Here is a 17,352-nt window from a genome sequence, read left to right on the forward strand (position 1 = left end):
TATGAAATTTTCTAGAATGAAAGAAAATGACAATATCTCGAGGCGTTTTTTTCATTTTGTCAAAAATCATTTCCGGTCGTCCGTTTCCTGTCCCGCATTGAAAAAGCTTGTATCAACGAGATCTCAAAAACGGTAAAAACTTCAACATCAAAACTTTGTGGGATGATAGACCTATAGCTGTAGATGTGTTTAAACTATTTTGTTTTGTTCGTCGTAACTTCCGGTCGTCACCGGAAGCACTTTAAAAATATCTACTTTTTCGCATAAAATTCCTTTTCCATAAAATAGATATATAAGGAAAAATCTATGCATAGGTTATCTATGCGATGTTAAATCAACAACAAAAATCTACTTCCGGTGAGATATCTCAAATATCTCAGGTACCTTTTTTGAAACACATTTTGTACAAACGAGATCTCAGAAACTATAAGTGATCAAAGCACAAAACTTTCATGGATGATAGACATTTGATTGAAGATGTGTGTAACCGGTTTCGTTTTCTCTTCCGTCACTTCCGGTCCACACAGAAAGAGTTCAAACAAATAGAGCCGTTTATCCATAAAACTGTTTTTCTTTTATATTTGTAGTGAAGACGATGAACAATTAAGTAGAAAACGCAAGTACAAATGAAATTTTAAATACAATTCACATTGAGCACTTCCGGTCGTCCGTTTCCTGTCCCGAGACAAAAAACCTTGTTTCGACGGGATCTCAAAAACGGTAACGACTTAAACAATCAAACTTAGTGGGATGATAGACCAATGTATGTAGATGTGTTCCCACTATTTTGTTTGGCTCGGCGTAACTTCCGGTCGTCACCGGAAGCACATAAAAAATAACTACTTTTACGCATTTAATTCCTTTATCATAAAATAAATATATAAGTATAAATTTTATGCTTAAGTTATCTATGCGATGTTATATCAACAACAAAATTCTACTTCCGGTGAGATATCTTAAATATCTCAGGTAGCTTTTTTTAAACACATTTTGTATAAACGAGACCTCAGAAACTGTAAGTGATCAAAGCACAAAACTTTAATGGATGATAGACATTTGATTGAAGATGTGTTTAACCGGTTTTGTTTTATCTTCCGTCACTTCCGGTCCACACAGAAAGAGTTCAAACAAATAGAGCCGTTTATCCGTTAAACTGTTTTTCTTTTATATTTGTAGTGAAGTCGATTAACAATTAAGTAGAAAAGGCAAGTACAACAAAAATATTAAATACAATTTACATTGAGCACTTCCGGTCGTCCGTTTCCTGTCCCGAGACAAAAAACCTTTTTTCGACGAGATCTCAAAAACGGTAACGACTTAAACGATCAAGCTAAGTGGGATGATAGACCAATGTATGTAGATGTGTTCCCACTATTTTGTTTTGCTCGGCGTAACTTCCGGTCGTCACCGGAAGCACATAAAAAAATAACTTCTTTTACGCATTTAATTCCTTTTTCATAAAATAAATATATAAGTATAAATTTTAAGCATAAGTTATCTATACGATGTTATATCAACAACAAAAATCTACTTCCGGTGAGAGATCTCAAATATTTCAGGTAGCTTTTTTAAAACACATTTTGTACAAACGAGATCTCAGAAACTAAATGTGATCAAAGCACAAAACTTTCATGGATGATAGACATTTGATTGAAAATGTATTTAACTGGTTTCATTTTGTTTTCCGTCGCTTCCGGTCCACACAGAAAGACTTCAAACAAATCGAGCTGTTAATCAAATTAACATAATTCTTCTGACATTTGTAGTGTGCTCGATGAACAATAAAGTACAAAGGACAAGTATACAAATAATATTTAATACAATTTACTATGAGCACTTGCGTTTGTCTGTTTCCTGTTCCGAGACAAAAAACCTTATTTCGACGAGATCCCAGAAACAGTATTGACTTGAACAATCAAACTTTGTGGGATAATATACCTATGTATGTACATGTGTTTACACTATTTTGTTTGGTTCGGCGTAACTTCCAGTCGTCATCGGAAGCTCATCAATTTTTTTTTCTTAATTTATATATAAGACATAGAATGAATATATCAGTATACAATCTTAGTTATTACATATATATAATGTTAAATTAGCAAATAAATTTTACTTCCGTTGAGATATCTCAAATATCTCTATGTAGCTTTTCCAAATGTGAGATTTTTGTCACTGTAAGTGATTGAGACACAAAGCTTTCGTGAATGATAGACATTTAATTGAAAATGTGTTTTACGGGTTTTATTTTGTCAACTGTCACTTCCGGTTCCCACCGTAAGGGTTCAAACAAATCATGTTTTTAACAAGTTTAACTAACCTTCTTGTGTGTTTTATCTAGCCCCATAAACAGTGATGCACGCTAAGCAAATGTATGCGAAATACGATCCCTTTTTTAAAAACTTCCGTTCGTCCGTTTCCGGTCCCGAGACAGAAAACATTGTTTCAAAGATATCTCAAATTTGGCAGAGATGCGTATGATAGTAAAACTGGTTAACATTTTTTGTTTAGTTCGTCGCTACTTCCGGTCGTCACAGAAAGTACTTCAAAAACTGATTTCTTTTTTATTCCGGTTGTTTTACATAGAAGTAACGTCTGGATATATCATTCACAATAATTATCACATCCACTATTTTTTCTATGTGAGAGAAGTAATGTCCTACAGTTAAATTGATACATGTAAATCAAAACGGAAGACCTTTTTGTTGCTTTTGCAACAAGAGTCTAGTTAAGGTCTTCCGTTTCCAACGGAAGACCTTATAGTGATTGTAAGGTTTTTTATTATTATTATTATTTTTTTTTTTCCTTTTTTTGTCCACAAGATTTCTCGTAGATGGCTGGATAGATTTTTTTGAAATTTTCTGGAATGAAAGAGAATGATAATATCTCTAGGCGTTTTTTTCATTTTTTCAAAATTCATTTCCGGTCGTCCGTTTCCTGTCCCGCGTTGAAAAAGCTTGTCACCACGAGATCTCAAAAACGGTAAAGTTTTGAACTCCCAAACTTTGTGGGATGATAGACCTATAGTTGTAGATGTGTTTAAACATTTTTGTTTTGTTCGTCGTAACTTCCGGTCGTCACCGGAAGCACTTCAAAAATAATTATTTTTACGCATTAAATTTCTTTTCCATAGAATAAACATAAAACTATAATTCTATACATAAGTTATCTATGCGATGTTATATCAACAAAAAAATTCTACTTCCAGTGAGATATCTCAATTATCTCAGGTAGCTTTTTTAAAACATTTTGTACCCGCGAGATCTCAGAAACTATAAATGATCAAATCATGAAACTTTCATGGATGATAGACATTTGATTGGAAATGTGTTTAAACGGTTTCATTTTGTCGACCGTCACTTCCGGTCCACACAGGAAGAGTTAAAAAAAATCAAGCTGTTAATCAGTTTAACTGTTTTCCTTTGATATTTTAAGTTACTTAAATTAATTATAATGTACAAAAGGCAAGTATACAAGAAATCTTTAATACAATTTACATTTAGCACTTCCGTTTGTTCGTTTCCTTTACTGAGACAAAAAACCTTATTTCGACGAGATCTTAAAAACGTTAACAACTTGAACAACCAAACTTTGTGGGATGATAGGTCTATGTATGTACATGGGTTCACATTATTTTGTTTTATCCGGCGTAACTTCCGGTCGTCACAGGAAGTACACCCAATCTTGATTTTTTTAAAAATATTCTGGTTATTTAGCATGGAAGTGACACTTAAGCTATAGAAATACAAAAGATCATCTATACATGGTAAAAAAACCATATAAAGTTCTACTTCCGGTGAGGCATCTAAAAAAAAAGTACCCACAAGAACTCAGAAACTGAGAGATCAAGACACAAAACTTATACGGATAAAGGACATTTGATTGAACATGTGTTTAACGGGTTTCATTTCGTCGTACCTCACTTTCGGTTCTCACTTGAAGCGTTCAAACAATAGAATTTTTTTTTTACTTTAGATTTTTAAACATTCTACTCAACGAGATGTTTTTCGTTGACTGTTTCATTAAGCCTGATAAAAAATTATGTACATTATGCAAATGAACAAGAAAACCAGCTTTTATTTTCATTGAAAATTTTCTTTCCTCCATTTCGGTCCCAAGAAAAATCCTTCTCTCAACAAGATCTCGAAAATGGCAACGATTTAAACATCCAAACTTTGTGTAAAGAAACAAAACTTTAGATGATAGACATTGACTTGAGATGTGTTAAACTAGTTTGATTTTTTCAACCCTCACTTCTGGTTCTTACTGGAACAGTAAAGACAAGAAACCGTTGTTATCATTTTAACGTTTTATCTTTGTCTGTTTTAATTGCTTGATAAACTGTATAGTACACTAGATAAATGAACAATAGTCACAAACTTTTAATTTTATTCAAAATTCCCAGTTCCTCACACTCACCTGACTGATATATCTCAACTTTGCTTTTATGGCATAAAGAAAACAAAAACAATTCATTAATAAAAGAATAAATATTTTTATTCAGCAATACACAATTTGTTGACTATATGGCATTATTTGTTAAACAATTGGGCAATTATATATGAAAAAAAATCCAAAAACACAATATTAAGTTCTGAAAATTTTGGAATAAAATTTTAAAACAATAAATGAAACCAATGAAAAGTAACAATAACATGCTGACATGGTTAATCTAACAATTGAATACGTCGTGAAGTTATTCAAAGACAATAAACCTGCATATTTTGAATTTGTATACCTTTCCTTAGGTGTTATATATATGATAATTATAAAGAGATGGGTTACGTGTTACCTTTTTCATGATTTTAAAAAGATTCAATGTCCAACACGTTGATAAAATAATCAATCATTGGATTGTAAATTGGTGTATATGAGTGACCCAAAATATTCCCGAACATTTGTGAATTCAACAACAATACACATCAACTAACAAAGTTATCAGTTATTGAGTCTGTTTTCTTTATTGTAAGTGTTTCCGAGTGAAAAATGATAATTTAATTGTCAATGAAAATACTTTGGTTATTTTTCCCTTTTATCAATTTCAACTACATTTTTTTCATGAGTATGTGCATTTTGATTAAAAATCCTCCAAATGTTATGGGAGCATTACTTTGAACATACTATGGATAATGTTTAAAGATAACATACACTCTTACATATTTAAGCAAATAATCGTTAGTATCCAAAATCATTGCATGAATTTTTGCACATAAATTGTCAAAGAAGAATACAACTACATGTACTTGTATAATGACAAAGTTATAGATTATCAAATAAAATACACATATCAGATAACGCAAGGCACTTTTCTTCCTCAAGTAAAAATTTTTTTTCTTCTAAATATCATAATGATAATGATACAATCTTTCATTTTTCATGAATAAGAACATATGGACACATATCTAGGTACATATTATCTTCATATCACATCTTATATAATCACATCACATTATTTTGTCTGAATAAGAGGGACTAAAAGGCCAACTGTAAATGCAATGACGTTCAAGCATTATTGAGTCCAAATCCACACAAAACTAGAGTAGGGAGAAAAATACATGTAAAGGGGGAAATGTCTGAAATAAATAAAAATTATTCAAATTTGGATTTTCTTCAAGTTGGTCAAAATTGTAGGCAGCAAAAAGCTCTTCAAGTCCCACTGCATTCTGCAAGTATCTTTACAAAATCACCAATTCTTTGTAATGTACAAAATAAATTTGGCTGGAGTCAAAAACAGTTTATTTTATCTAAACCAAAATTCTAAATTGAAAAAAAAAAATTCACATAGGAAAAGTTAATCTTACTTGAATATGCATATCTACATATTATGTCCTTATTGAGTAATTTCATGACACTATGTTAAGAGTCTCTCAGAGGAGTTGCAATGAAAAGAAAAGGACCAAAGTCAGATGGATAGACAGGTCACAATTATCATACCCTCCACAACTCATTGTGTAAGGTATAAAATTATGGCAAGGATTGCTTGTAATTTATGGGCATCTACCAGCTTAACAATTTTTTGTGATAAAAAATATAATTAACCATGCTCTACATGCATGGCAATATCTAGCTTTACTTTACATGAGATTTTTCAATGGAAATATTGAATGTCTTTGACATAAAAATTTAAATGGGTATGCAGTCCAGTAATGCATTTTCCATAGGTGGTATTAAATGTTAACATTAGGGTTCATAGCTCCAGCTCTTATTTTTGTTCACCAACAAGAGAACCTTTAAATAAAAGCTCATGAAATTGTCTCTCTCTGGTTCAAATTTCATGGTGTGAAGTCAGATTTGTTTTCTGGCAAAATGCCTCTGTATTGAAAAACTCTGAAAATAAAAGGAAAAGTAGGGAATTTTACAATTTAGGAAAGTGTGTACATAAAACAATTTGAATTCTTTCCTTCAAATGATAATTCAATTTTGACACTTGCCTTTAAAATTGCAAATTCTCTTTTTGACATCTGTCAAGCATTCCGATTAAAAATGTCACAATATATAAATAGTGCCTGTTTGGGAGGGTAACAGTTCAAATTGACACTCCGAGGAAATCATTTTCAACCGACGCGAAACGGAGGTTGACAATGGTTTTCGAGGGGTGTCAATTTCAACTGTTATCCTCCCAAACAGGCACTATTTATTTTATCATACTGAATGTCTTAATTTTGGAGAATTTTTTACTGGTTTGCTTGAATTCTATGGTGAACCGTACGCGCATCATTTACGTGCATGTAACAATTTGCTGTGTTACCCTTTGCTAAGTGTATTGCTAAAGCTGAGGGTAATAATAATCTTAACCAATCAGATTTCAGTATTTAACATGAAAGTATAATAATAAATGTATATACATTCTGCAAGTACAAGAACTATTTTGCTGAATGGCACTACTTTGATGTCCTGCCGGCTCTAAAAAAAGTTAGATGGATATACCCAATATGAAACAGTCATTGTGGTTATCTGGAAAAATTCAATACATTATAATAGATTTTGCAGCATTCATGATTTTTGAAGAAACAGTCAAGTCAAAATTTACCTAAACATCTAGTTCATTGGCCCTCGATGTTCTTCATATCCCATATATTGAAGAAACTTTCATCTCAAGGATTAAAATAAAAGTAAAACAAAAACATTGAAATATTTTACCAAATCTATCTGTTCATATTCTTATGAAAAAGCTTAATGATGTCTGATTTTTAAAATTTAATTTCTTTGCAGAATTTTGAATTTTTTTTTAAGTTACCAAATGGAATAATTTTCATATACCTTAAAAAAGGTAAAATAAACAAGAGGCCCATGGGCCACATCGCTCACCTGAAGAACAATAGGTATGATAAAATCAGCTTAATGGAGTCATAATACAAACAATCTGGACAATGTACAATAATACATGTAGATCCTGTATAAACTAGAGGTACTGTGAGCAAGCTCACAATCGATACCCCCCGCTAAGATAAAAATCATAATGCGTGTATTTTTCCAATTATAGAAAATATTGGATGAATCTATGTCACCGTCTATTTTCTTTAAATAACAACTGCTCTACTTTTTTAAAAACTGTTGGTCATAAGCAATATTTGTGTGAAGTAAGAACATTCAATGCTTCTCCATAAGAAAGATAATGACCAGACACGAATTTTGCACTTTTTCTGCCAGTGACCTTGACCTTGCCCAAATGACCTTGGGTCAAGGTCATGACACACCCTTTAGTCCTAAGCAATATTTGTGTTAAGTTAGAACATTCAATGCTTCTCCATAAGAAAGATAATGACCGGACACGAATTTTGCACTATTTTCCCAACGACCTTGACCATGCCCAAATGACCTTGGATAAAGGTCATGACACACCCTTAGGTCATAAGCAATCTTTGTGTGAAGTAAGAACTTCAAATGTTTCTCCATACGAAAGATATGGACCGGACACGAATGTTTGTATATTTTCTGCCAGTGACCTTGACCTTGCCCGAATGACCTTGGGTCAAGGTCATGACACACCCTTAGGTCATAAGCAATCTTTATGTGAATTAAGAACTTCCAATGTTTCTCAATAAGAAAGATATGGACCGGACACGAATTTTGTATTTTCTCTGCCAGTGACCTTGACCTTGCCCGAATGACCTTGGGTCAAGGTCATGACACACCCTTAGGTCATAAGCAATCTTTGTGTGAAGTTAGAACTTCCAATGTTTCTCCATAAGAAAGATATGGACCGGACACGATTGCACAGACAGACGGACGGACAGACGGACAAGGTGATTCCTATATACCCCCCCAAACTTCGTTTGCGGGGGGTATAATAAAATCCACTTTTCCCCCTGGATATTCTTATGTTTATAATCATTAGTCCCTTTTCTAACAGGATGATTTTATAGTCATATCACATGCTGAGTATTGCAGTTCTCAAAAAGATCCTTAACAATTGTTTATATATGGGATATAGAGCTACATCAAACTCGGAACCTTCTTGTGAGGCCGAAGAATTGTCCTGGAGCCAAAGTCTGAACAATTATAAAGAATCATCTGGCTGATTAGTTTCTGAGAAGAAGATTTTTAAAGATTTACTCTATATATTCCTATGTAAAACTTCGACCCCCTATTGTTGCCCCACCCTACCCCCAGGGGTCACGATTTTCACAACTTTAAATCTACACTTCTTGAGGATGCTTCCACACAAGTTTCAGCTTTACTGGCTGAATAGTTTCTAAGAAGAAGTTTTTTAAAGATTTACTCTATATATTCCTATGTAAAATTTCGAGCCCCCATTGTGGCCCCACCCTACCCCCAGGGGTCATGATTTTCACAACTTTGAATCTACACTACCTGAGGATGCTTCCACACAAGTTTCAGCTTTCCTGGCTGGTTAGTTTCTGAGAAGAAGATTTTTAAAGATTTACTCTATATATTCCTATGTAAATCTTCAACCCCCCATTGTGGCCCCACCCTACCCCCAGGGGTCATGATTTTCACAACTTTGAATCCACAGTACCTGAGGATGCTTCCACACAAGTTTCAGCTTTCCTGGCTGATTAGTTTCTGAGAAGAAGATTTTTAAAGATTTACTCTATATATTCCTATGTAAAACTTTGACCCCCCATTGTGGCCCCATCCTTCCCCCAGGAGTCATGAATTTCACAACTTTGAATCTACACTACCTGAGGATACTTCCATACAAGTTTCAGCTTTCCTGGCTGATTAGTTTCTAAGAAGAAGATTTTTAAAGATTTACTCTATATATTCCTATGTAAAACTTTGACCCCCCATTGTGTCCCCACCCTACCCCCGGGGGTCATGAATTTCACAACTTTGAATCCACAGTACCTGAGGATGCTTCCACACAAGTTTCAGCTTTCCTTGCTGATTAGTTTCCGAGAAGAAGATTTTTAAAGATTTACTCTATATATTCCTATGTAAAACTTCGACCCCCTATTGTGGCCCCACCCTACCCTCGGGGGTCATGATTTTCACAACTTTGAATCTACACTACCTGAGGATTCTTCCACACAAGTTTCAGCTTTGCTGGCTGATTAGTTTCTGAGAAGAAGATTTTTAAAGATTTACTCTATATATTCCTATGTAAAACTTCGACCCCCTATTGTGGCCCCACCCTACCCTTGGGGGTCATGAATTTCACAACTTTGAATCTACACTACCTGAGGATGCTTCCACACAAGTTTCAGCTTTCCTGGCTGATTAGTTTCTGAGAAGAAGATTTTAAAGATTTACTCTATATATTCCTATGTTAAACTTTGACCCCCCATTGTGGCCCCACACTACCCCCGGGGGTCATGAATTTCACAACTTTGATTCTACACTACCTGAGGATGCTTCCACACAAGTTTCAGCTTTCCTGGCTTTCTGGTTCTTGAGAAGAAGATTTTTGAAAATTTCTCGAAATATTTCTTTAATTTCTAATTATCTCCCCTTGAAAACGGGTGTGGCCCTTAATTTTCACAACTTTGAATCCCCTTTGCCTAAGGATGACTTGTGCCAAGTTTTGTTGAAATTGGCCCAGTAGTTCTTGAGAAGATGTTGAAAATGTGAAAAGTTTACGGACAGACGGACAGACAGACGGACGACAGACAAAATGTGATCAGAATAGCTCACTTGAGCTTTCAGCTCAGGTGAGCTAAAAAGTATAGAAATTTCCCTATCATTTAAGGTCTTGTATGTAGTTATTGGTCCGTAAATATTAAAGCTATATGACTCTAAATTGTGAAGGCCTTAGTTTATTTTTTTGCTTCATTTTGATGCTAGCTTGACATTACCTAACCTATGATGTCATAATGACTTTATAAAGATGAGTTGCTTATACTCCTGTAAGTGTAATATTAACTGTAACAGAACTTTTAATTAAGCCAAATTTCAGAAGAAATGCACCATAACTTAAAGATATGTCATAGGGACAAGTAAATTGCTAATAAGGAGGGTTTTTTACTCTTGTATATGGTTACCATAGTAACAAATTTAACAAAATTTATGAAGAAACATATCCTATAAAAATTCTACTGTGAACTATAGTTTAAAAAAAAAAAATATACACCAAGTCTGTGAAATATGTATAATACATATCAAGTTTCCCAACATTCTAAATTATCTGCATCTCAAGTACTGGGTACATAAATTTTTACAAATTCCTTCTTTAAACTTGGATGACTGTAATTAGATATCATTGTTACAAAAATATATTTCACTTAATTAACACAGTAATGTATATAAAATGATTTGAATTTAATTCTACATGTATCAAATACTATCCCAAACATTTGCAATTTCATGTCACAAGCAGCCATATATTTAAAGTTCAGAGAGAGAGAGAGACTAGAGAACAAACTACATTTTCCATCTTAGCTAGCCAAGGGTTTTCGGTCCACTTTGTTCCCCATAAACCCTTGGCGGATTTCATTGTGAAAACTCGGTGATGAGGTGGCGCTATCTAGCGAGCAACTTGAGTTGCGCCCCTTGCATATTTACATTTTAATCAAAATAAACAACGAGGTATAAACACATCATGGCATTAATACAACTTGAAAACATGTTGACTACCAAATATCGGAACATAATTAACGATGCTATTAAATATGAATTAAGTTATAACCTACGGAAAGCACGGAATGTTTTTTTCACAGTGTTTTGTAAGGACCTGTACCAGGAATGAAAAGGTCACCGATTTATATCAAAGCTTTCATGTCATAAAACCTCGTATAGTTGTCATAAATATTGCGGACCAAAGAAATTAAGTAAAATAAAGCAAAAATTGAACCTTTAAAAGCAATAACCATAAGCAGGAAGGTATATACTAAAAGGATGGGCAACTTCTACATTCGCCATGTTTACTTCCCATGCAATCAAGCGAGCCTTGAGAAGTTTGTAGAACTATGTTCAATCCCAGTAAAATATATAGGTTCTTAAAACGATCTGGTTAGACCATCGTTGGCGAGGAACTGTACTCGAGAACTTGTGTCTCAATTTGTTAAAAGCACCGAATGATTTACCAAAGATCAAACATGTGTTTTCTTTTAAAGTTTATATTTACAAGCACTGCGATTGGATCAGCTACTTGCAGCTGCAGCAAATTATAAAATGGAGCTCGTCACAGAGTTTTCGCAATGAAATCTGCCAAGGGTGTATGGGGAGCACAGTGGACCAAAAACCCTTGGCTTGAGAAGATGTACATTTTCATGCACAACACATTTCTGCAACCTAAAGAACAAACCCCCTCAAACATTCAAGATCAACCCCCATCCCAAACTAATATATCTACTGTTTTAAAAGTATAAAAATGACAATAACAAACCGTCGATAGTGAATAGAATAGATAAATATGAAAAGATAAATAGATAAATTACCTGTAAATATCTACTTAAAATGATTACAGATAATTTTATTCAATTTTAATTATCATAAACAAAGATAGGTTTCATGCATTAAGTTCTAAGCAAAATGATACGCTTTCACTTGTTCAAGTGTTCATACATACATCTACTTAGTTATGTCACATGCATGACAGATTTTTTATGCAGATTCAAGGTAAAGTTTTAACATCTACCATTTAAAGACTGTCGTAACTTTAATACAAAATGCATGATGTTGAAAAAATTCTTTCAGTTATTGATATACATACATTTTACTCCGACAATACGTTATAGGAATGTAGGTTAATTAAATGATTTGTTCAACAGTTGTTTAAAATCATGATTGGTTCTGAAAATAATGACAGAATGTTTGATTTGTAATAATTTACAGCATTAAAGTACTATTTGTATCATATTAAAGTTTGATAGTTGATTTTATAGTTTATTGATTATCATGACACAAATCTATTTTACATTATAAACTAGAGGTACTGTGAGCAAGCTCACAATTGATACCCCCCGCAAAGAAAAAAAATCATAACGCGAATATTTTTTCTATTATAGAAAATATTGGATGAATCTATTTCACTGTCCATTTTCTATAAATAACAACTGCTCTATTTTTTCAAACTGTTAATGCTAATAGGAGTAAACAAACCAATTTCTATCCTTTAATTCCATTTTATTTTAAGTTAACTGTAAATACATGAGGACATTTGCATCCTTCCATTAACAACCATGACTCGAATCAAACGAAATCCACATGTCAAGCAGCCATTTAATATTTAAAAAGTTTGAATTATTGGTATACTGAGCCCAATTTTTTCCAAATTTTTTTTTCCACACATATTTTTTCCCAAATAAAAATTTGATCGGGGCAGGCCATTTTCAGAGACACGGGGATGAGAATCTAAAAATAATTTTATGTGGCCTGAGAAGAGCAAGCTTTGTGTCAAATTTTAGCTTCTAATATTTCCATTAATACAAAACATGACGCATACAGAATTAAGCATTTTTGAAACAATGACCTTGAACTTCCTCAATTGACCTTGAGTCAAGGTCATGACAAACCCTTTGGTCATAAGCAATATTTGTGTGAAGTAAGAACATTCAATGCTACTCAATAAGGAAGATATGGACTGGACATGAATTTTGCACTTTTTCTGCCAGTGACCTTGTCCTTGCCCAAATGACCTTGGATCAACGTCATGACACACCCTTAGGTCATAAGCAATGTTTGTGTGAGGTAAGAACATCCAATGTTTCTCCATAAGAAAGATATGGACCGGACACGAATTTTGCATTTTTTCTGCCAGTGACCTTTGACCTTGTACGAATGACCTTGGGTCAAGGTCATGACACACCCTTAGGTCATAAGCAATCTTTGTGTGAAGTAAGAACTTCCAATGTTTCTCCATAAGAAAGATATGGACCGGACACGATTGCACAGACAGACGGACGGACAAGGTGATTCCTATATACCCCCCAAACTTTGTTCGCGGGGGGGGGGGGGGGGGGGGGGGGGGGGGGGGGGGGGTGTATAATTAAACATTTAATCATTGAAATTTATATTACTGATATTTTTATCAATCTGACTTTATCTAAATGTCATTAATGATTAGCAGAATTTTGAACATAACTCATGTGTCAAACAGAGATCATAAAATCTAATAAGAGACCTCAATTCAATGCTGTTATATTATATTATGTAAAATAAGATTTGTATAGAAGATTTGTGTGAAAAAATATTCTTTAACCATTTATGAAAGTATTTCTTGATCTATTAAGTGGCACTACCTCATGCAGTTAATTACTGAAGAAAACAAATGAGCCTAACTTTTTATTCTTTACAAGAAATTGACCTCTTTTTCATATAATTAAGGAAGATGACTTAAGTTTTCATTGCACATGTTTTTGCACATTCTAGTAAAATAAAATGTATTTATACCTTTTATTATTTTTTCGACATCATTTCTAAAACTGAACACAATAAACAAAGATAGATAAAAATATTATTTTTAATCTTTCCTTACAAACATTTTTTTCCTTTTTATGGTAGAAGAGTGTTGCCATTAAGCTTTCATGACATTAATATAAAATGAGGCTTTGTAGGAGTACGTTATAACAAATAACATTTCAAAAAGTAAAAATTGTTCTCAGTTGAAATTTTATACACAGAATAATGCTTTTTGGGGTTATTTTGCTTAATTTTTCAATGAATCCTTAACCTCAATCTACATTTGTAATACTCCATATTTATAGCAAAATTTGGTGCAATTTTACATTTTGAGATAGCTGTCCCTTAACACCAGACTGTATAATTTAGTATTTTTTTTATATATGTGTTAGAACGTGATGACTTATGACATATTTCTATTTGAGGAAAATTCCTATTAATAGAAATATTTTACAAATTTGCTCAGAAGAGTGTAAAATGACAATTTATTATACATTTTTACATGAGGTATATATACCTGCATTTTGAGATGGTCCCCCCAAAAAATCCAGATGGTCAATTTTCTTAAAACTTTGCAAATAACCTATAGTTGGTGTTCATTACATATGGTTGTTTTGCTATTGCTATTTAAGTTTTTATGCCAAAAAACCCTAAATTGGTCTCCTTAAATGAAATTTTTACATATATATACACTAATTTTCAAAAAAACCTTCAGTTTAGGTATCAGCATAATGCATGAGTTAAGTATATGTTGTCTTGGAAATGAGACAAGCGAACACAGAGAGCAGAATTCTTATAGCTTCCGATAAATAAAAATCATATTCAATTATCTTAATTTAGTATTCAGTGTAAAATTATTATATGTGAAATTTATGACATTATGCCAAACAAAACTTCTCTAAAGAAAATATTTTTCTCTTCAAAAGTTTTTTTGTTAATAAAAAGAATCCCTTAAGGGGCCTCACTTACATAATGAATTTAGTTTGTAGCAACTCCTGTGATAAAAACGCAAAATACATTATTACAAAATTATAATTCTGGTTATTTTAAAAACTTTGAACAATAATTACCCAGGAGAAGAAGAAAAGACATATTTCTATCAACAAACCTGTGCAAGAGAATCTTCGCGAGCCCTGCATGCGTCATGTATATAGTAAATATTCATGCATAATAGTGTAGAAGGCAGAAACCTATAATACGTTGCGATGTATATATTTATGGGTTATACATAATTACATTATTAATTTTAATGAAAAAAATTAGATTGACTTCATGGATATATTCAAAATTTTCTGAAATTTAATAAACTTATGAGTAGTACAAAAATACCAAACCCGATCAGAAAATTTTTTCAAGTCGCTTTTTTTTTTCATACGAGGCGATGTACTGTTTCTTTAAGTATTTCTTGGAAAGCTACAAATTATGTGCATCTTTTTTGATTAAGCATAAACCATTTTTACCCTAACTTTGGGTAATATGGAGGAAAGACCTACTCATGTGAAAATATTGTGTTTTGAGTAAATGAACCTTTTTGTCCATAAATGGTATTTCAACAGCAAATTATTCAATTCTTTTATTCAGATTTTTTGCAAATTGATATGAAAGAAAATTTTGTTATCATGGAGATGTATCATCTTTATTTATTTGTTATACTACAGGCATTTGGCTCACTTCATTTGCCCATATTCTTAAGTTTTCTTTCATTGACAACATAAGAAAGATTTCTTTGCTTAAAGTATTAAACTGAGATTTCTTACTAAAAATATTGAAATATTGAATGCATAAAAGAAGATGTTTATACATGTTTACGCTATAAAATGTAATACATACAAAGAAAAGAACCTATATCATGAACTTTTCTGTTTAAATTATATTGCAAATACAGTTTCTTAAAGTTCCAGCAATTTGAATTGTAAATCAATTCATTATTAAGAATTTTTGTGGCATTATTACCTTCAAATTGTAGCCATTTTTCATTTTTCAGCTCTTCACCTTATGTACATTTCCCATTCTTTATGCATATTTCATGTACTGTTAGGATTTCTGTATGCATTAAGAGTCTAACCCATGTCCAAATAAACATCTGTCAAAACAACAATGAAAAATATAAGTACATATGTATAACTGATATAATCCATTGTAAACACAGTATCAATTTGATTCTCAGTATCTCACAAATTTAAAAAATCACTTTACACAGATATTAAATATGTCCTCTGAACATTGTTATGTCATAGGAATTAAGTACGAAAATTTCTTTCAAATTCAAAAGGCAACATATTTTATAATATTGAAGAAGACGTAATCTTTTGAAAACTGAGGCTTCCAAATAAAGAAAGTATCTAATAATATATCAACAACCGGTAAATTCATTTTTCATCAGGCAAAACTAAAAATAATCCTTGTTAAAAAAATTGTGAACTCAAAATCAATCTGAACCTTTTTATTTAGTTCTCACATGAATTTCAATAGCTTCATGATAACTGAAATAAAATGAAGCTTTGTGTACACAGGTTTTTAGAGGATCAGTTACATATACATGATCTAATATTGTTCCACCCTCTGTTGTGTAAAAATGAACTATTTGCATAAATCCCATTGTTTCTAAGAAACTCCGTATGGGTCCTTGCATTTTGGCATCTTCATTCATGTCACCTATAATAATCAAGTTGCAATAACGTCTCTTATAAAAATCCACCACTTTTTGTAATGTTTTAAGAAAATTGTTCACAGGCAGTAAACTGGGCCGGTAGACTGTAATGATCGCAGTGTCTTCCTGATGTATTTCTATAGTTATTCCCTCTATGTTCTTGTATTCCAAAGCATTGATCAAAATTGTCTCTTTTGTTTCTTTTTTGTACACTCCAACCCCACCACCTTTAGCTTTTCTCAGTCTTGTCATCAGATCTTCACTATCATCGTAACACTGGTTACGTACAACATGGTGAAAATCAAAGCCTGAAATTTCAATATCTTGAATGTCCTCCTCTTCTTTCAACCATGTTTCTGTTAAACAAACAAAATCTGCTTTCATTAATCTGTTGTCACAATTTATCTCCTGAAAATGTCCTCTCAAACTCTGTACATTAAACAAAAGAATTGTTTTGTAATTTCCATTTTTTGCTACATTGCATATCCAGTCTTCATCTAAAATGTATCTCTCCATACTCTTAAGAGCTAATTTCACATCTAAATCTGCATATATTTTTTTCTGCAAGACACTTTCATCATTAGTCTCAATGAATAGACCATCTTTTGAAGTTACGCGACTGATTGCTACGTATGCTTGCCCAGGAGAAAAAGTGCGATCTAAATTGACAACAACACTTTTGGTAGTCATGCCTTGAACTTTATGTGCTGTACATGCCCACGAGAGTTTCAGTGGAAATTGATGTCTGACAACACTCTTTACATTTTTTTCATTTATCTCTTCTTCTACTCTTTTAATTGGGACCACATTCCCCTTGGATGTCATCTTCCCTTGGATTTTACCAATATTTGCACTATCAAAGATGACTTCAACTACATCTACTGCATTTACAGGCTGTTTGC

General features: G+C 32.7%; 1 non-coding gene across 2 annotated transcripts in view; it reads right to left on the minus strand.

The window, feature by feature from the left end:
* Positions 1–4,520: 4,520 nt before the first annotated feature.
* The window catches only part of LOC117688587 (uncharacterized), a 31,952-nt gene continuing 19,120 nt past the window's right edge, over positions 4,521–17,352 (minus strand). Inside the window, exons 3-5 of one of the 2 annotated variants that reach the window (XR_010710971.1) lie at positions 15,754–15,883; positions 7,028–7,090; positions 4,521–6,324 (exon numbers count right to left, since the gene is read on the minus strand). This is a non-coding gene — a transcript (uncharacterized protein). The remainder of the gene's footprint in view (positions 6,325–7,027; positions 7,091–15,753; positions 15,884–17,352) is intronic. The other variant, XR_010710970.1, reaches the window with a different exon arrangement.

Source organism: Magallana gigas, chromosome 2 (genome assembly GCF_963853765.1).
Source record: "Magallana gigas chromosome 2, xbMagGiga1.1, whole genome shotgun sequence".
NCBI lineage: Eukaryota > Metazoa > Mollusca > Bivalvia > Ostreida > Ostreidae > Magallana > Magallana gigas.